The sequence below is a fragment of the Stegodyphus dumicola genome, chromosome 11 (genome assembly GCF_044657685.1).
Source record: "Stegodyphus dumicola isolate Sdum_Otavi_A_Nest chromosome 11, ASM4465768v1".
In the NCBI taxonomy this organism is placed as follows: Eukaryota; Metazoa; Arthropoda; class Arachnida; order Araneae; family Eresidae; genus Stegodyphus; species Stegodyphus dumicola.
The window spans coordinates 110,679,370-110,700,623 of record NC_140778.1 but is presented as its reverse complement, the minus strand read 5'-3'; the positions used below and the strand labels follow the sequence as shown (position 1 = coordinate 110,700,623).

At 31.6% G+C, this 21,254-nt stretch overlaps 1 protein-coding gene across 2 annotated transcripts in view; it reads left to right on the top strand.

Moving 5' to 3' along the window:
- Positions 1-13,165: 13,165 nt before the first annotated feature.
- LOC146994239 (clavesin-2-like) overlaps positions 13,166-21,254 on the top strand; it is a 92,902-nt gene continuing 84,813 nt past the window's right edge. For both annotated transcript variants that reach the window (XM_085827090.1, XM_085827092.1), the window contains exon 1: positions 13,166-13,361. The gene's annotated coding sequence lies outside the window, so the exon portion shown is untranslated. The remainder of the gene's footprint in view (positions 13,362-21,254) is intronic.

Sequence of the window (21,254 nt, the reverse complement as noted above, 5' to 3'; positions counted from 1 at the left end):
GCACAGACCTCCATGTTTTTCCAAGGGAAACCGTGAATGCTCATGTTTATAGAGATGACATCCTTGATGCTTATGTGCGCCCATATTCCGGGGCAATAGGTGATGCTTTCCTGTTACAGGACGACAATGCAAGACCACAAAGGGCTCGCATTGTATATGATTATCTTCAACAGGAAACAAGTATGCGCATGGAGTGGCCAGCTCGATCCCCGGACTTGAATCCTATCGAACACATTTGGGATGCTTTAGGGAGACGTCTAGCTGCTTTCAATCCGCCAACTTAGACCCTTGCCGCGCTTGCAACTGCTTTGCAAGAGCAATGGCTCTTGCTTCCTATCGAACTGATAGACCGCATAATTGAAAGCATCACACATCGCTGTTTGTGCTATATTGCTTCTAGAGGCTATTATATTCGATATTGAAGGTACTTATAGTATAGCAAACTGACATCTTCGATTTGTTCGTTTTATACATGCGCTAATTTCTATACTACCATAATTGTCTGGTAATTTCTTTTTATGTTATTTGGTACCTTACTATGTGTTGTATATTGTGGGTTAGTTTCATAAAATTCTATATGTAACTTTTTCAGTAATCGCGATTTTTGTGATTTTTCCTTAATTTATGATAACCAGTGTATATAACCCAAGGAAGAGACTCATACAGTGCTTCAGATGCCAAGAGTGGGGTCACTCGCAACATCTATGTACTAATAAAGAACGTTGCTGTAATGCGGAGAAGAACATTGGAGTAATTTATGCCCATTAAAGAAAGAAGAAAGTCCGATCTGCCTATTTTGCAAAGAAAAGCGTGCCAATAGCTACCGTAGGGTAGCTTCTCGCATGACTATTTCAGAAATTACCTTTAATTTTATGTAAAAAAGTACTCGATTTAGAGTCTGAAAAAATAAAAAATGGTTTTTAAAAGACATTCTTTTTAAAAATTTCAGAAAAGAATTTTTTTTTTCCCTGATGAGAAAATTCTTTGTGATATGCAAGTGCTTTGAACTATAAGTATATTTCAGAAAAAAATTATATTCGCAAAACATGGCATCATTGTACTTATGCTATCTGCCATATTTAATTTTTAATACTTAATTGTTAAAAAATATAATGTTTTTATGGAATATAAAGGAATATTTATGGAATATAAAATTATTCGCAATCAATGGAAATACTCTTCTAACGGTACTCTTTTAATCAGGTTTCCTGAAGTAGATGAAGAGGAAAAAAGGGCTTTCCTTTAAATTATCATAGTAATCGAGACAACCCTTTCAAGGTTGCATATAAAACTGATTCGATAAAACCTGTCTGGCGCGGAGCATTTTGAATACGTTTCCCACTAGACTTTTGACTATTTAAATCAATATTGAATTTTGATAAAATTAGAAGAAATGGTTTCTTTTCGTGTTTTCGTATTTTCTTTTATATTTGGAGTGTCTAGGTTAGCTGATATATATATTTTCTTGTTAATATGTTAGTAAGTTAGATTAGATTATAGACTGCTGTTTTGCCTAATTTTAAGTTTTATATTGATCTCCTTTTCTTCTCTTTTGGCATGTTGAATATGCTTATTTAAACATCAGAAACATTTTAATCTCGATTTACGTATAACACGCTGAATGTCACCATACTCATTTTTACTTCCTTGTACGAAGTAAAAAGGAAGTATTGTAACCCTCGAAAATTTTGAGGCATCATATTTCAACAAAAATATCCATTTTTACTGCTATCGAATGCAATTTAAAGATGTTTTTGCGGGATATCTGTACGTAAGTACAGAATAAAAGACTCTTTTCCACCCAAAAAATTATGAAGGTAATTTTTCGTGGCGTCTGTACGTACGTATTTCGCATAACTCAAAAACGAGTAACCTCAGAATGTTGAAATTTTGTATATAGGACTGCTATAGCATGTAGATGTGCACCTCCTATTTTGGTTGCAATCGGCAGCACCAAACGTATATATATATACACTCTGTTAACCGGCTCAGTGATGTCAGTTTATTTACTGTTATATGTTTGTAAGTTGTGCAAATTTTTGCTTTAAAAATGATTGAATTATGTTGTTCTTATCTTGCGGTTAAGGTTTCTATGCCTTTAGTAAATCTGCATGCAATATTTGTGGAGTTAGCAACAATTTAAAAGTTGTTTAAGTGCAGCTGAGCCTAATTAATTTTGTGTTGGCGGACATGTTTGTTTACATTTGAAACTTGACAAAATATGTTGCCAATCTAGAGAAACTAAGCTTCGCAACAACAAAGATAACGCCTTCTTTTATTATTGCGAATTAAATCATGTTTAATTCATTCTGGAATTTATTCGAGGAAATAAGTGTTTAAGATTTACTTCGTAATTTTTAATATAGATATTTTGAGTTTTTATGTATTTTTGCCTTGTCGGGAAGTGAAAAGTTGTTCCTTTTTTGTTTTGTTTGCTTAATTTCTTTTATACATCGTTTTAGCTTTATTATAGAATTTGAATAGAATATATGGCAACGATTTAATAATTCTTCAAATGATATAAATTTATAGGCATTCTGAGTTATAATATGAACGAAATGTAACGCTGCTAAGTGAACCTAGCGCCAGAATGTCGCTATGGTAAACAAATATAGTGAATTTTAAAGAGTACATTTATTTTATTGTGGTTTATGCGCTTTCGACGAAGTAGATTTAATTCAATGCGATAAGTTTAAATGAAATGCAAGAAAAAATGTGTAAAAGTTAATATTCCGTGCAAGGAAGTCATGTAGTGTACACAACAGATTTTTTTAATTCCCATACTCACTTTACGAAAACGGCAAACATTTTTAATATATCTCTACATATAATTAAAGAAAGAGTTTGTCTGTGTGTGTGTGACTTTCCTTCGTGCTACGCGTAAGCTAATAGACCCAGGGCTGTGAAATTTGGTACATAGGTGCATCTAGACAAAAGTCAGTGCGCCTCGAAGCGATTTTTCAAAATTCGAAAGAGATTTTCTTTTAATTTTATCTTTTTTGATGAAATTGCATCGTTTGGAATAGCTTCATTCTTTTAGAAATGTGGTTTTGGCAACAGTTTCTCATTCAATGCTTTGTATACTGGACTGCTGACTGTTTTCTCTTGAAAATATGAGATTTACTGCTTATTTCATTGTAATTGTTTTATATCATGTTTTAATTATATATAATTTTAATTATATAAAAAGTTTTGCCTGATTTTTTTAGGAAACAAAGTTTTTAACTTCCTTTATACCATTTGAATTCTTAAGATTTTGCAACAGGAAGTGAGTTAATTTATTAATTAGGATAATTAATATTTGTGTTAAGGGATATTGCTTATTTCATTGTAAAGGTTTTTTTATATTATAATAATTTTTTATTGAAGTTTCTGTTTTATTCTTTTTTCTTTTTTTTTAATTGCTTTTTTTCTTCTTTTCTATTTTTTTATTTTATTTATTTATTTATTTATTTATTGATAACGTTGTTCTGCAGAGTAAAATTCTGTGCAATTTTTAAATTTAATGTTTGGCATTTTGCTGGTACATTTAAAAGCTAGACGAAGGCTGGCCGCTTAGCGTTTATTAACTACGTCAGAGAAAACTACGTAATAATAAAACGTAGTTTTCTCTGATATATGTGTTTACTTAGTCTTCCTTTCAAATTAAAATATTAAGCTTATAAATTAACGTCCCTTTAGAGAGGAAGCTTTACGTCTCATAGATGTTCGAATACTATTGAGATTGCCAACTGGTTTATCCTTTTATTAGTACTGCAAATTAGTATACATTTTTTTTTTTTTTTCCATTATCGCAAACTGCTTAACACTATTTTGTTTTAAACACTGTTTTTCGAAGAAGTGATGAAGATTACGAAAGATTAATCAAATACCGATAAAATATATTTTAAATAGAATAATGATGCATCATTTACAAATATGCAAGTTCTCATTTTTGCTATCAGATGAGTATTCAGAGGAATGTCACTGGCATTCGATCATCTCCTCCCTCGTTACCAAACTATGTCCCCAAGTTAGTATCAAATTTCGGCTTTGACTTCAATCCATAGAAGAATTATTATCTTAAAATTTAAACTTCTACTTCAATTTACTCGTATATTGAACTGATAAAATAGTAGTAGAAAGAGGCGTAAGTTTAAAATTTCAATTGATTTCAGTTACGAAATATGCTTATCGCTGATGTAACATCGTACTTTTGTCCTTGTCAAAGGCAATTAAAGTTCAACCACTTCTTTTGAGCAAGGACGAATGGTACAGGCTTTTCATGTCTTTATCACATTTTTTTTTAATGAAAACTCGTTTATAGATAGAAGCGTTCGCTGTTTGAAGCGACGGAATTTCCTTTATCGTTTTAAACTGAGTTCACAAATTTTAATGAGAGGCGTTTAGATTTCAGTCGGCCTTTGATACAAGATGACGTTCCAGCCTTTACCTTTCGTGCTGAAAGGTCTGACACCAGAGTTGGAAACTAAAGCTTTCTTAGAACTTGGAGAGACACCTAGTGTGAGAAACAATGCATTAGAAGAACTGAAAAAGCTCATTAGAAGTAAATACAATCTATTGCATTTCTTATTTCGTTATGTTACATAGTGAAATTACACGTAATGTTACATGGTAATCATCTCCCGTTGTTTACCATCTCTATAACCGATATAAATTTTAAGAACCAGAATTATAACTGAACAGTAATTTTAAGAATATAAATGTATGTCGGCGCGGACGGCTATGTTTTTCTCTTAGAAGACTACATTCTAATGAAACAAAGACATTACCAATATTGATTCGAATTTCCCCGAAACACCTCAGTATAAGCTTAAAATATTTTCAAATATTCTATGCATTAAAAAACACGAATTACTAGAAAAAGGCCTTTTTTAATTAAAATGATTTTTATGCGTTTCTGAAAAAAAATTTGATCCTTATTTTAGAACAATGTACTTTTGTAATTTTAAACGTCGTCTGTGACATAGTACTCTTTAAATTATTGAATACATTTTTGAACTGTTTTCATTAATTTTATACATTTCCTGCCTCTGCTGATTGATGTTATTAGATACTTTACAAGTTACCATCGCTAATAAAATTATGACGAAATAGTAATCTTTTATCATTATTATTCAGAATTAATTATGATGAAATCATAACCGTGAGAGTATGTGGCCATCTCAAATAACGAGATTTTCAAGAAATATTGTATTCTTGCACAACCGGCCTCCTCAGTTACTAAAATTTCGTATTTTAACCTCCAGTTCTATTTCTCCTTGAATTATTTGTTTCTTGCATTCGTGTATAGTTCATTATTTTGTTTCAATTTCATTATCCTGAATTTTTACATTTATTTATTAAATAATTTACAGTATCTTGGATTCTTAATTTTATTCATTTCCCCCCTCTACTTGCATAACCTGCTAGGCTGTCTTTTTGTTATGCTTCATCTAAATTCAAAAGCTACAGTACTCCTGCACTTTTCCCAATTCATATTTCCTTTGTTGGGCTATTTTTCTTATAATGTTTTCATTTTTCACTTAACTTTCAATAAAGGATTATTGGATTATTTGATATTCAGTAAGAATAATTTTTGCCGAATGCCTTATTCCAGTATACCAGTATCAGTATGTCGAATGTAGAATGATATGTAAATCAAAAATCTTGGATAGCAGGAATAATTTTTATAAGCTCCAGATCCTGTTAAAAAAGTAAAATAGTTAAGTTTTAATTTAGGAAAGCATAAGATGATGAATTTATATATGAAGTTCAAACAACTTTGAGGGGGGAAAAGTGACTGACTGTATGAGAAAATAAAATAGGAATGAATGAATGGTGTGTATATCGGAAATAGTGTAATAAAATTTATAATGTAACGTTTTGTAAATGTTTTTGCGGAAGCGAGGAAGATAGGACTTTAATATATAAAACATGTTTTCAGTATTTTAAACGGTTATTAACTTCGAATATTTGTTGAATAAATAAAAATAAGCAGCTTGCGGAGTTTTTTTGTTTTTCTGCATGATTGTTATGATTACTTTTTAATTTTATTAATATAATATCTTAATCAAACAAATGGTTCACGATACATAATAATTATTAAAAGGAAAATAACTTTTTCTACCTTTCATAATTTAACGTTTAATATTTAGTCAAATATTTAATCACAATCTAATTACAGTTGGATGTAAACATTTCCAGTTGTACACACCCCATTTACAGTCCTATTAGTATACACTTTATTCAAGCTTTGAACTAACGTCATCGTGTAAAAAGAATTCGGTTCAACACAATGCTGTAAAAGAATCATGCTTCTTACGGATTCATGTTAACATTACAACGATTTTTGAATTATTAAATAATAAGTTTATTTTTATGTTACAAAATTTATAAGAGAATCATTTTGGCTTTAAATAAATTTTAAAATAACTTATATTTATATCTTAAAAGAATTAATTGAATTAAGGAAATTAACTTCCAGTTATTCTTTGAAGAAAGGAACCTAACTAAAGTATTTATTGAAACTAAAATTAAAACTATTTTTTTTTTCAGGCTAAAAAAAAAAAACTAACGTTTACATCTCATCTCCAAACTGTGAAATCTATTTCCTCCGCATTTTCTACTGTCTTTGGCACACATAAACAAATCTAGACTCTACTAATGAAGCTGGGGCCCACCAGCGGCAGAGCGGTAACGTCGCTGAACACTGGTAGTTCGGTCCGAGGTTCGAATCCCGCGAACGGTTTGGCTGCATGGGTGTTTTCGTGATTTTCCCCATGTGTAACGTGTATACGAGCCAGTTTCCCTTAAAAAGTCCTCCACGAAGGCATCCCTCCCTTAAGGCAGATAGCCCTCGAGTGCTTTGCCGTAATTTAATAAACCAAACCAAAACTAATGAACCTGGCAACTTCTCACTTAGGCGTGACATAATACCAGCACAGAAGAAGGGTAAAGATTACCCTTTATTATTTTCAACTATGAACAGAAACGGACATATTTCGTGCTTTATAATAACACCGACAACTTGCTATGGAACTTAAGCGTTGTTGTACAAATTAGTTCAAATCTAAAAAGAGTAGTACTGGACTAGCACCTTAAGTTACGACTAAACTAGGTTATCTCGACACCCTAACAGGAGTGATTCAGGTGGCCGAAAGGCGTATCAGCAATTCCGCATAACAGGTCAGAAACGAAACGTGCGCTGGCTAGCGAAAACACGTTCTGAATAAACTCCAAGATTCACCCGTTTAAATACTCACTTCACTTAACTTTAAGTTAGCATCCTGTTGAGGAAGTTGAGGAAGTGTAGCAAAAATTTTAATAGTACGTTAATTGAACTAAGGGAAATCCCACAAGGAAATGGTAACATTATCAGGTTCAGTGTTCCTCCTTACTTGCTTTGGGAACATTAAATGACCTGACTCGGAACAGGGAGCTTACTAAAGCTATGTTCAATAAATGTGGGAAGTAGACAAGATACACAGGAAGGGTATACGAAACCCTTTATTTTTCTTGCTTTACAATGATTTCCGGACTTCGGAATACAGAGACCAACCACTTGTGGTCTGAACGTAAGAATATAAAAATATTAACTAAACTCTAACTAAACTAACTTTGGATTAATAAACAAATGCCTACTTGAAGATTGGCCGTATATTAACAGAAAAGCCGTATGCAGTACAGAGAACTGTTAACACTACGATACGTTTAAAATTATCAAGAGGATTAAACCTCTGGCCTTGAAGGCAACCAGCAACCGAGTAAAACTACTATGGCAAGCGCCCTGCTTCTAATAGCTCCTTTTTCTCTCTTGCTTGGCAAAAAGCCACAACTTAAGTACTTGGCGTTCGCAAGACAAATTTGCATAAATAAGTTAAAGCTTTTAATTCTGGTCGGAAGTAGAAAATAAGAAGTGATAGTAAAGATTTAAAATAAAATAAACGTTAGTAAAACTTAAGATCCTTACAACATAATTTACTTACTGGTAGAAAGTACATGCCTGTTAAATCTTTCAATCAAGTTATTAACAAAGAAGACTTTGACTTGAAAACACTCATCAGTGTAGATCAAGGATGTCAAACTCGCGGCCCACAACAAATATTTTTGCAGCTCGGCCAATATATCGGCAAATAATAATATATAATAATAAAATAACATATCGACGAAGAAAAAAATGAAATGTTTACTGCTAAGTAATTAACGATAATTTATTCAGTGTTGTTAGATTACTCACAGCGAGCTGACACACACACTACTTAAATTACAAATGCGTGTGAGTAGCTTGCGTTCAGCTACCTTCGGCTTTTGGGGGACACGTGCACTCAGAACTTGTACGCATCCCCCGATAGCCGAATGTGGCCAAACTCATGGTCTCAGTTTTCCAATCATAGTTTTGTACGATATATTGGTGCATGCATGTGCATGCACTTTGCTTTATTATTAATTATTACTTATATTATATTGTTACGGATTTCATAGTTATTTATTTATTTAGTTTTTTTTATTTAGAAGACCCTCGAAGACAATTTTTTTTTTTTTTTTGTTGTTTGTTTTGTTTTGTTTTCTTCGATTTTTCTCAATACGTATTGACTCAGTACCCAGCCATATGCAAATGGAGGTGATCGAGATTCAATGCAACTCAAATTTGAAAGCAAAATTCATTGAAGTGGGCCTGCCTGAATTTTACAAATATTTACCACCCAGGTTTGAAAATACTCGAAAATTCGCATATGAAATTATTTCCATGTTTGGTAGCACTTATCGGTGCGAGCAGTTATTTTCAGTCATGAAAGGTAATAAGTCTCCTATTAGAAACCGTATTAATGATGCTCACCTTGGGTCAGCGTTGAAAGTTATCACTGCAAACAAAATTTCTCCCGAAATAGGAAAGATAATAGCAGAGAAGAGATGTCAAGTATCAGGACGTAAACATTAAATTTTTCTTGTTCTTTTCTATATAAATATATATATATATATGTGTTTATTATTGCATTATTCGAAATGAATCTACGTTTCTATGAATATTGATTTTTTTTTTTTTTTTTTTTTTTGGCCCGTTTAAAGTTAAACCTTGTTTGTTTGGCCCAAGTGTATCTATGAGTTTGACATCCCTGGTGTAGATCTTTATTTATTGGGATTAAGAAATTAAGAAAAGAGGAAAAATTCGGCAGACCTTTTCTCTGAATTCAATGAACTACCAAACTTTGTTTTTAAGCCGTTGGTTGGGTGAGGAAACTACTGTTTCATCTCGCTTCTGCCCTGAAATATTCAGTTCAAATTTACTTAAAAATATCTGCCAAATGCGATATTTTCAATAATCACCTACTAGCAGGTCATAACATGTGCCTGACTTCTTAAATAAATAAAAAAAAAAAGACAGTCAGAAAGAAAAAAATGAAAAGAGAGAAAAAGATTTCACTTTGGTTGAGTTGCTTAAGTCGTTCAATATTCTGCCTCATTATAACCATTTGAATTCTATGTGCAAAGCTAGAAAAATGGAAGCTGTATCTATTTCCCAATATTAAACTACCTTTTTTATTATCTAACTAAAAACACGTTTTCGCAACTGTTTCTTATTTGTGCAAAAAAACCGAGGGTTATTACAATGAATGGATTTTCATTGTTATATCTAGCAGTAATAGTCTTTATATTTCCTTCACACTAATAGTGCGCCATCTATACGTACATACACCAACCAGAACAGTCATTTCATGAAAGATAAAGATCATTGAGATAGGTAATAAGGAAAAGAACATTATGAAATTAGTCTTTCATTTTTCTACAGGAACTACATAATATGATTCTGTCAATATCATCATTTTCTTTAAACTGATAGTTGAGAAACTAAAATTACTGACCAGTTCATTTTACATGCACTCAAATATCCATTCTAATCTTTTCAAAACACAATGAAATTTAATAAATATTTCAGATAAGAAAATAATTTCTTTTCCCAAAACCATTAATTTAACGAAAAGAGGAAGTAAGATTTCGAGGAAAATTCAAGTTTGAGAAAATAAGATTGCTATCAGTTTTGAGCTATGTATTATTATTTTAGCTGTAGATTCAAAAGAAAGCAGCATGCATGAAAAAGGATTTATAAGAGTTGGTTTTACTAAACCATTCTTCTCATCCTTCCAAATTTCTGATGCAAATGAAAAAAGTGAAATAGAATAAAATTTATAATGTAAATACTGATGAGTGCGTATCATTCAATAAGGATTTATGCCTGAAAGAAATCAAATCTTATTTCATGCAATATTGATACTAATGCCGCTGAAAGTGACGAAGAGTTTGAAACCAAAATGAATACGATCAAATATTAAAGCATATTGAATAAATAATTTTAATTTAAGAGATAGTGATGGATAAAGCATAGCTTTTAAATTGAGAATTTAATGTAAAGTATTTGCTCGCAGAAAGGCAAAATAAATGCTTCTTTCTGATTAATTTAAGTAAAACTGAAATGTACTTTAAATACAATTTATTTTACTCAATAAAAGTAAGTTTTTGCACAGGAGTGCTATATTTTTTTGGAAGGCTCCCCAAAAATTTCAAATAGGGTTCGTTCTAATTGTATAGCTGATGCAAACGCAAACTTTTAAAGTATAATAAAATTTCAAAATTTTCTCAATGGAATTGAAATTTGACAGAAATTATTTTGTGGGTTAAAGCATGGTCAACAAATGACAGTATGATGCTGCACGGTAAAAGAAGGAAGCAATGTTGGTCACAAAGTTGGTCACAAAGTTGGCAGCCCCACTGTACACATAAACCAATACTTTCTTAACTAACTTCCCTATTCTACAGATTCAGAAGTTGCTGTTTAAACCGTCTTAGGGCAGAGATTTTTAATGAGTTTTTGGAGAAGTAAATATGCTAAACTAATTGTAATTAATCTCCTAGGGTGAAAGCGCAGTATGGGGATTCGTATGTGGTGTCTGCCAATAACGTTATGGCAAAAACATTACTAACTGAAACAGCGTATGGGAGAAAACTTTGTCGCGCAAGTGGGAGATAAGAATAAAAGAAAACATTGCAGTTTTAAAAACGTGGTAGTGAAAACGTGGTACTTACGAATTTATGAGCACAAGAATTAATATTTTTACTTCTATATTTCATAGCTTTGTATTGACTAAGAAATTGTTACCGAAAAACAAAGAATCTTGAGCATTCAAACTCTGGAAATTAGTCATAATTGAGGTTATTTGTAGCTGTTAATAGGATTTTAAACTTACGTTGCTAAGTACTAAACGCCATTATTTAATTTTCTTTTTTTATAAGGACGAATTAGTCGATTTTTATGGAAAAATTACATAAAAAAGGGTAGTACTTGATTTTCATGCACCACCGCAAGATAAACCGCCAAATTATGTTAAAAAAAATCTGATGTGCACACCACACGACTTCCTTGTATTGGAATATTAAATTATACGCATTTTTTCTTGCATTTCATTTAAACTTATTGGATTGAATTAAATCTACTTCGCCGACAGCGCATAAACCACAACAGAATAAATGCATTCTTTAAAATTCACTCTAGTATTTGTTTACCATAGCGACACTCTGGCGCTAGATTCACTTAACAGTATTAATAATTATATAACAGTTAACTTATATAATAATTTTATAACGGAAACTAAGTTAACTGCTATATAATCCAATAATTATATAACAGTTAACTTATATATTTCGTTTATATTATAACTCATAATGCACAAAATTTATATCATTTAAAGAATAGAATTATCTAATTGTTGCCACATGTTCTATTCAAATACTATAATAAAGCTAGAATGATGTATAAAAGAAATTAAGCAAACGAAACAAAAAAGAAACAGTTTTTCGCAGACGATTGAGTATTTCTCATTTAATTAATTCAGTTAGTTCTCACTTCGCGAGAAGGCAAAAATACATAAAAACTCAAAATATCTATATTAAAAATTACGAAGTAAATCTTAAACGCTTATTTCCTCGAAAAAATTCCAGAAAGGATTAAGCATGATTTAAATAATAAATGAAGGCGTTATCTTTGTTGTTGAGAAGCTAAGTTTCTCTAGATTGGCAACAAATCCACTAGTCTCCTGTTTCAACTGTAAACATCAATGGACGCCATTAAAAAAGGCTTAGCGGCAATTAAGCAACTTTGAAATTGCTGATAATTCTAAAAATATTGCACACAGATTTACTAAAGGCATAAAATCCTTAACCAGAAGATAAAAACAACATAACTCAATCATTTTTAAAGCAAAAAAATGTACAATTTACCAACATATAAGAGTAAAGAAACTGAGATCAGAGTAACAGAGTGGATATATATATAAATATATTTATATACGTTTGGTGCGGCCAATTGCAACCAAAATACGAGGTGCACATCTACATGTTTTAGCAGTCCTATATACAAAATTTCAACGTTCTGAGGCTACTCGTTTTTGAGTTATGCGAGATACGTACGTACGCACGTACGTAGATACGTTCGTACAGACGCCACGAAAAATTCTTTCAGAAATAATTTTAAAGCAGTTTTATAATTTTTTTGAAGGAAAAGAGTATTTTATTCTGTCCTTACGTACAGATATCACGCAAAAACATTACTTTTTATTTGAATTAAGCTTAACAGAAACTCACTCATTCGGTGCTCAGAATTTACCGCCACAACTTGTGGCTAAATAACTTGAATAGAAAATAAAATAGACAATCACAATAAAAGTGAAGATTAGCTAGATGACAGTCTCTTTCTTTATTTATCTCTTCAAACCGCTACTAAAATAGTGATTCCAAACTCACTTAGATTTGTATATACGTCATTAAAATTTACATTCTGGCAGGAAACTGAAATCAGAAGGTAAAGGAAAGTTTCTAAAACTAAAAATAATTGGTTAGAATAAAATAAGGTTGTAGAGATATTAGGTACTCTTTAGATGCAGGAAAGATGAAAAATTAGCAAAGCCTTCGGCCGAGAATCGAACCACGGAACTCTCAATTACACGTTGAGCGTGCAGATCACCACACGACGAAGGCATGCCAAGAAAGTGGGAGAAATATCTTATAAGGTCTCTACAGATTTATTGTTTTTCTTCAGTCTTTTTATTTCTATTTACTAAATTTCGCTTTTCCGAAGGTAATGGAACTTTTTGATTTCTTAATAACCATTAATTATTTACCACCGAACATTTTATTTTCAGGTTATCACGACCTCAAAATTGTTACAGCTGAAAAACTATATGCTGCAGCTTTGTGTATGGGCTTATTGACAAATAGCATAGAAGCTTCTCAAGTGAGTGGCGCCGTTTTGATCTGCGATTGCAAAAATCTCTCATTCGAGATGCTCCGGACATTAGCGCATCCGTATCGACTCTTCTTTGAAGTTTTTGGTAAGTGTACACTAAAACATTTGAATTTGACAATTTGATTTAAGGCCCACCAGCGGCCGAGCGGTAAAGTCGCTGAACACTGGTAGTTCGGTCAGAGGTTCAAATCCCGCGAACGGGCTGGCTGCATGGGCGTTTTCGTGGTTTTCCCCATGTGTAACGTGTATACGAGCCAGTTTCCCTTAGAAAGTCCTCCACGAAGGCATCCCTTCCCTTAGGCAGATAGCCCTAGTGTGCTTTGCCATAATCAAATACATACACACACAATTTGATTTAATCCATTAATATGCTGAGAGTATTTAACATAATTGAACCGAATTTTATAACTAGAAAAAATCACAAAGTAAATTTTGGGACTTTTTACTTCTCTCAATATCTGTCAACTTTGAATTCTCAATATATTTCTAAAAATAGTATATATATATGTGTGTGTGTGTGTGTGTGTGTGCGTAAGATGAAAATATGTGGTATTATCCCAATAGGCGATCTAACTTACTTAAATGTGTAGTTATTTTATGGATCGATACGCCACGAAAATTGTTGTTTTTACACATTTTTTCCCTTCCGCCATTTTATTCAAATTTGCATGATCAGGTTTATTAATATTTAATATCAATAATTTTTTACTTTTTGCAAAATATTTATTTTTTGGCTGTGTTTTATGCTGCGAATAAGAAAACTTTCAATGTGTGAATGAAAAGGTTAAATATTTTTAAAATTATATTAGCTGGTTTCAATATTTCAGTGAATTACCTGACACTAATATTACTAAAAGTGAGCCCCTAAATGTTATGGATATAGATTATGTCAAGAATTTCGCGCATATAGTGAATGAAACAGATATGAGGTAGGACAAAATACATCCGATTTTGTACTGATGTATTTAGTTGTTTCAAAACTTTTTACAAACAATTTGTTGTAAGCACAGTATTAAAAAAGAGAGATAGTGAATTTAAAAGAGATAAATTAAACACTGTTGGCGCTTAAGATAACGGTTATTTCATTTGCTTCTTATTTCAACTCTCTGTAATAGAAACGTGAAATTTATTTGAAAGTAAATTAATAACAAAGATTCGAAGACAACATTTTAAAAACTCTTCGCAAATTCAACGGAAAATTTGCATGTGAAATAGACGATAAGCATGAACACTGCTTTTACAAACGAAATTATCTGAAAATGAAGTGGCGTTATCTAATATAAAAACTAAATAACGAAATTCGGTAGATCGCCAGTTCGGACAATACCAAATATGTACACTGAAGTGCCATTGAATTAGGGATAGCTAGTGAATAACGAGTTGGGCCTCTTCTGGCCTTTATAATGGCTGCCAAACGATGAAGCATAGATTCAATAAGTTTCTGGAAGCATTTTACGAGAATGGCTTGCCAAACTTTGGATAGAGCTGTCTATAATTTATGAAGATTCGCTAGTGTTGTGTGATGAGGTTTCAAATCTTTCTCCAAAATGTCCGAATGGTGCTCAGTAGAATTTAAGTCAGGACTTTTAAGTAGCCAATTTATGACAGAGAAGTTAGAAGAACGCTCATCCAACCAGGCAGTAGTCAACCGGGACTGTGCGACGTGCAATGTGCGAGGTTGCTGGGATACTCCATTTCCGTGTGAATGACAGGACTACATAAATGGATGAAGATGATCGCCTAGCAACTCTACGTGCCGAATCATATTGAGGGAGGTTTATACAAGTATCAAATATCCCAAACACTTCCAAGAGAAAACATCCCAGACCAAAATGAACCATTAAGCCAACATGGTCGACGAATGATTAAGCCACCATGGCCTACGAATGATTAAGCCACCATGGCCTTGAATAGTTCCAATCTGCCATACAGGGATCATGGCTTTATGAGTCTGACGCCATATTCTCAGCCTCCCATCGGTATTAATTAGTCGGAATCGAGTCTCATCACTCCTTGCTACTCATTTCAAGTCCACTAGAGTCTATTCTCTGTATTCTCTTGCCCAGGCAAGAAGTGCAGCTCGATGGCGGGCATTCAGCAAAGGTACTCTTGTGGGTCTACGGCTTCTGAAGCCCATATGGTGAAGCGAGCATTGCATGCTCCTTTTACTAACTGTACAACAGTCGCCCTGATTCAGCTGGGTGGTAGTTTGAGCTAATGTTTGGCTTCGTTGACTACGTATAATACGGCGGAGCCGTCTCACATCACGCTTATTCTAGGTTAATCATCTTTTGGAATTTGCCCGATCGCTAGTTCTTTTTCTCACCTTCGATGTATTCCTGGTATACTCTTGACACTGTCGACTTTGAAAATCTTATCCCGCTGAGGATTTTGGAAATTGAATGGCCCATGCATTGAGAGCTAACTATCAGTCCAAGATTGAAGCTGTAACTAAATCAGAAGTTTTTCCCATACTGGTAATTGAAACGACAGTAGATAGAAAATTACAGGTCTGCGCCAGGAGGGCCAGAGGGTCAGGGGGCGTTGCCAATGACGTCACACAGAGGGCGGGATCAAAGGCAACGTCATCGCACTAGGAGGCGTGGTCACGAGTGGAGTTGAATTGTTGGTAGATTGCTGGTTGAGTTGTAGACATCCTGCTTTTCATTTAAAGTTAGTTTTTTTATATTGGCAACGGGAAATATTTTCTGCATCTTAATTTTGATTATATAGCGATGCTGCCCTCTATTAATGAAAAAGTGAATTATATGTTTTAGAAATATATTTTTTAAGTCTGGTGTTAAAATTATTCAATGCGCGACTCTGAAAACAATGTAAAAGAAACAAATATAAAAAACACTTTCCTTTAATGAAACTACAAGACTTTTTTTTTATCACTCAATTTTATTCTGATACTTTTATTCTTTCTAGTTTTCCATGAAACTTTAACTTATTTCTCAGGTTTTCTGTTCATAATAACATATTCATTGACTGTCATATTTTTTTTAATACTTAACGTTTCTAATTTCTAATATTTTATTTAATTTTCACATACTATTTTTTTTTCATACCATCCATACCATTTCAGCATAACCTGATTTTTAAAATATATATTATATTCCACAAACGTTCCCACACATGCTGTTTATTTGTTACACTACTTAATTTTAGATGCAATTTCACACTTATTTTAACGTTATAATGTTCAATATATTCTGAATTTTAACTTCATTTACTTTTTTTAAACCACTCTAGTATTCTATACACACTTTAACTTAGTGGTATGAAATTGTATTTAAAAAGAAACGTTTATTTTTCGTGATCTTAGTTCTTTTACTAAATTTTCTACAGAATTTCTAATTTCTTTCACGTGTTTAACAATATCTTCCTTACATTACCGAATATTTTTTTTAAAAACTTAAGTCTATAACTCTTAATTGCTTTTTTTTACGTTCACGATTTCCCTTCTGTGTTTATATTTCTTAATTCGAGTTTAACTTATTTATTATAACGTTTTTATTTCTGTCTCATCACTCGTAATTCCAGCATTCTATCCCTTTTTATTCATTTTAACAATATGAATTGTTTTCATTTACTCCATATTCAAATATTTCCTTGCAATTTTTAAAATACTTGTTTTATTCTCCGATCATAATAGATCATCTACAGGTTTTACTCAGAAATTTCCATTCACAACTTTACAGTTTAATACCATTTATATCTAAATGTATTCCTTTCTCTTATAGTTCTATGGTCTTCAAAGTGTCTAACATCATGTTTAGTTTTAAATCCCGATTACCTTTAAGTGTGTTGATAATTTTCATTTCTAATTTTACAAACACATTCAGTGTTTCATCCACACATACCAAAATATTTCTTACATCTTCTGATATTTAGTCTATGTCATATTTCAGTATTTCAAATGAATTTACACTGCTCACATTATTATTTTTTCATGTTTTAGAGACACTGACTATACTAATTTTACTATTTTTCTTACACTAATTGCATCTATGTCAGCACTCATGATAAACTAGCAATTGTTTTGCATCACATGCATAAATAATTTCTTAAAACCAACTTTTTCAATACCGTACTCAAATTACTGTTTTCCAGATGGGAAATACCAGTATTCTTTGGTTTTACTCTGTTACATCTTTTTAAATTTTAACATCTTACTTTTAATTCTAACATACATCTTTTGAACAGTTTTTTTCTTTTAATGATAGCCTTACCTTATTTGTTCAAATTAATTCTTTCATTCACCTTCTTTACTACCTTTCAGTACCTTCATAATTCACTATGCAAACGCAATGTCTTTCACTGACATTCTGTTTAATAATACTACAAGTTTCCTTAATTGACAAAAAGCGAATTATTTCTCAGTTCAAAATAGAACTACTATATTTTTGTACAAACATTACCTTTATCCATTCAAGACACCCCTTAACCTGTAACTGACGTAGCAATAGGAAAGGAGACTCTTATCATATGCTCTTTCGACATTTGAAGTTTCTAGAACTTCTTTGACAAGTATATAAATACCATCAGAAAATATACTTAACATTTTTACCCAGTTTAAAGGCAACATACTGTTATAAGAATGGTTTTAGTTAAATTTATAAGACAAATAAACACATTTTGTGCTAAATAGGCATAAACATTTAGATTCAGAATATTTCTTTTAAATCCGATGTAAGACTTGAATTTCATTCATGATACGGATTGTCTCTTGATTTTCTTTTTGTTTACCTTACACTAATAGAAAATTTTTATTTTACAAGTTCAGCTTTTAACTAAATAAAAAATACGATACACCTGCTGTTTTTAAGAAAAGGTGTGGTGTATTTAATTATGGCAAAGCACACTAAGGCTATCTGCCTAAGGGGAGGGATGCCTTCGTGGAGAACTTTCTAAGGGAAACTGGCTCGTATACAAGTTACACATGGGGAAAACCACGAAAACACCCATGCAGCTAGCCCGTTCGCGGGATTCGAACCTCGAACTACCAGTGTTCAGCGTCTTTACCGCTCGGCCGCTGGTGGGCCTCTTTTTAAGAAAAGGAACTTTGATATATTTCTGGAAATGTAAATGCTTTAGAGTTTTCTTTCAATAACGTTGATTTTCATTACTTTACTAACTTCAATAATTCTCTTATTAGCTAATATGAATGAAAGAAGATTGTCAAAAATGTGACATATTATAATTCTTACGAACATACGTACCTTTACCAGCATACAGATATTACCGATTGAAATGAAGAAAGATACAGATATTTTACTCCAATCTACATTAAATTAAAAAAATATTTAAACTTTCATATATCCCAAAGAATAAACGAAAACTCAATAGATATTGTCATGTTTGTATACATGAGATAAAAGTTTTATGTATGGTATTTAAAGTAATGCTTAGAACTTCATAAAAGCGAACATTCACTATGTTAATACACATATCATCAGTTATTTACATTAATCAATGTAATATTAATCATTACATGTACTATATGCATATATATTTAAAGTTTAAATTGTCTTACAATTGAATAATTAACTATTGAGAGAAAGAGGTTCATATCTTACACTATTTAATTCACATGGAACAAATTTTTCCATCAACCACATTAAACCACGTTTATTAAATTCGCCTAAGCTCTTTTATTTCTGCATTTTCATACTCACGACACATTTTAAATGTAACTATTGATTACCATTTCAAACACCGATATCATAACTCAGTGTAAAACTACATCATAACTCATTTTTTCCTTACTAACTACAATTTTATATATTGAAGAAGTACATCTAAGACATGATCATTTTCTATGTTCTAGCAAATCGATTCAATTGCGAACATACTATTAAGACTTGCGATTTTAGAAGACTTGCATGTATTAACGATGTCAACGTTTCTTCGTTTTTGTAAAATTCGCATCAAACCATGTCGCATTCGAATGTGGTGTAAGAGATCACTTTTTCTTTTAAACACTTGTAAACAATGGATGCAATTTATAAGAAGAGAAGTATCATGCTGTTTCGAAACATCATCATTTGCATATTTCTGTTTCTTTTGACACCAGCAAAATTAAAAAAAAAAAAAGGTTCGTGAGATTTTCTTCAAATTCTGTTTTACTTGAAAAAATGTCCGAACATTCAATACGATGTAAAGATTCATATTGTTTAAAATTCTTATGCTTACTAAATATTTTTTATCATGATTTACTCTTAAAAGTAACTTTATAAGTTTTCATATCCTTTTTACATGAAAAGAACTTGTGATTATTCACTACAAAATTCTATGACGAGAAGCTTCGCGACTTTTCAAACTATAAACTTAAATTTCTTAGGACATACACTACATCTGATGTTTCTTTCATGAGATTTCAAATATCTCTTCAGATTACTCGTATTCAAGAAACCTTACAAATATATCACATAAGTTCAGCGAATAATCGCTTCATAAACTCTTAAATTTTCAACACGAGTGAATCACTTGAAGCATATACTGCACTGTAAACATACAACACATAAAAAAATTGTTATAAAAAATAAAAATACATTCATTTCACCAAGAAGCTTTTCTATTTAAATACATTTATTTATTTCCAAAGAACAAGTTTCTGTATTACACATAAAATACACTTAAACTTTTCTTACATTAATTAACATCAAATTAACAGCAATATCCATTTACTGAAATTTGATATACATGTTTGCTTTAAAATTAAAACTAAAATTTCAATATATTTCTATTAAAAAAACATAAGAAAAAAAATAGTCATAACATCAAACAAACACAGAAATTTAAATAGAATAGCTGTACTTATATTAATGCATTTTTATAATCTTTATAACATTTCAATTCAAAAAACCTATCACAAAATAAATGAAAAATTTTTTCTGCCTTAAAGAATCTCTTATATTTTTAAAATTAATACATAACAATATATTTAATTCTATCATCAACACTTATTAAAATGCAATCATGTCTTATTTGTGAAAGATGATTTACAATGCAACCTTCGCATTTAAATAGTTTTTTAATCACTGAATTTAATTCAGTTTTGATAGAGTTTATGAGTTCTTTAAAAAGTTCATCATCATCACTTGCCATATATGAACAATTGTTTTTACATTTGATTTGCAACGGTAAAATAATTTCAAAAATACTTTTATATAAAGTATTAGATACATCAGGAATAATTTCTTTCAATTTTTTTAAAATATCACAGTTTACTTTTAGGTATGTAGGTTTTAGTTTAAAAGAATTTTCATCTTGTTTAAAAACTTGTTGAAAAATACATTCACCTTCTTTGTTGAAAACTACCAACTCATTATTGCAAATGATGCTGGCACTCGTATAAACAAGATTAAATTCATATATTTTTGAGGAAAATTCTTGCCATGTTGCAGGAGTTATAACAACACCGCGTGTAGTAGGGTATAATATTTTATTTTGTTCCACACATTCACGTAGATGAATGTTCATTCTGTTTTCAAACTGATTTATGGACACAAAATATCCCCAACCAAGAGTTCACTGTGCAATCAACTTCGAACTTTCTTTTTTCTGTTCTCGATTATTCGGCATGAAGATATTTTCAGGAACAGATTTCATATAGTGGGCAAACCAGTCATCCTCCGGAAGTTCATCCTTATTATTTTCCAAGCGTCGTTTTTGAATTTTCGAAATTTTTATGTTTCGGAATGTGATAGTAATTCTAGGATCTTTAACGTCAGGTTGAGAGGGTATTCCGCGTATCCAAAATTGATTCGTTGGGGGTTTCATTACAAGGAGAGTTCCATGAGTTAAGTCCACGCTTCGAGATGTGAAATTTCGCCTGGTAAATACCATTTGACGTTTTGCACCTAAACTGATGATAGGTATATCACTTTCAGGTTTGAGACAAGTTTCATTGTCTTTATGCGTTGAAATTTTCGCCACTCCGTCGCCAATAAAGCAAAATTATATTTTTTGC